This window comes from Alosa pseudoharengus, unplaced genomic scaffold, assembly GCF_046254945.1.
Source record: "Alosa pseudoharengus isolate Yale_2024_CS ecotype anadromous, Long Island Sound unplaced genomic scaffold, YU_APseudo_1.1 YU_APseudo_1.1_scf_7, whole genome shotgun sequence".
In the NCBI taxonomy this organism is placed as follows: Eukaryota; Metazoa; Chordata; class Actinopteri; order Clupeiformes; family Clupeidae; genus Alosa; species Alosa pseudoharengus.
In genome coordinates, this window is record NW_027468859.1 from 1,287,518 (window position 1) to 1,288,448 (window position 931).

General features: G+C 43.8%; 1 protein-coding gene across 1 annotated transcript in view; it reads left to right on the forward strand.

The window, feature by feature from the left end:
- The first annotated feature begins 898 nt into the window (after positions 1 to 898).
- The window catches only part of LOC143110087 (cathepsin B-like), an 11,461-nt gene continuing 11,428 nt past the window's right edge, over positions 899 to 931 (forward strand). The window contains exon 1 of the mRNA XM_076272919.1: positions 899 to 931. This exon is cut by the window's right edge and continues 40 nt beyond it. The gene's annotated coding sequence lies outside the window, so the exon portion shown is untranslated.

A 931-nucleotide genomic window follows, 5' to 3' on the forward strand; every position in this document is an offset into this window, starting at 1 on the left:
TTAACCGTCATTACCAATTTGCAAATGATGGTGAATAACTACTCATCATGAGATGTACAGTATTTCGTAATATCTTTATTCTAATTATGTTTACCATTGTAATCATGCAATTTGTAATGCTTTGCATGGACGTGCGCTGGTGTGCGTTCATGAATGATAGAAGGATGGTGCGTGCACCTGCCAATATGACTGTTGACATGCGCTCTTAAAATAGCATATGAACAACTCGCCATTGACTTCTGACCAGGTTTAGGTGGAGTATGATAGCGATTTTTAGACAACGCGCCAGGGCCCGCCCTAGGTTGTTAATTGCCACACCCCTGGGCGCAATGCTTAAAAAATAAAGGTGCAAAATACCGAATTCAACTTCGCGCGACTGAAAAACGAACTGTACGCCATGCGCTGGTGCCCCAAAATATAGCCCTTAGGGGGCCAGATTAGACTCTAGAACACATTTAGGGGGTCAGATTAGACTCTAGAACTCTAGAAATTGTAAAAAAAAATATTTTAATCCGAGAGTATGATGGAAAGAGAGACACACACACACAAACACACACACACACACACACACACACACACATTTTTACACACACTGATGGTAGTTTTGGACTATATTTATGGCTCAGGACATCTCACCTTATCAACTCCCCTCCATTCTGAACACATACACACACACACACATAGACATACACGCACATCAGACAAGGACCTTGCTCAGACCGCTGATCTGTGCAGAAATGAACGTGTGTGTGTGTCTGTGTGTGTGTGTGTCTGTGTGTGAGTTTATGTATCCTTGGTCACAAGTCATCAGGAGGAGACTCACCTGATAGGTCACCTGACTGTTCTGTGACATGTGACTTGACGATGGTTTTAAAGTGAGGATCAGAGCCCGCGCAGGCACACACACACACACCTGCTGCGACAAGGCAAA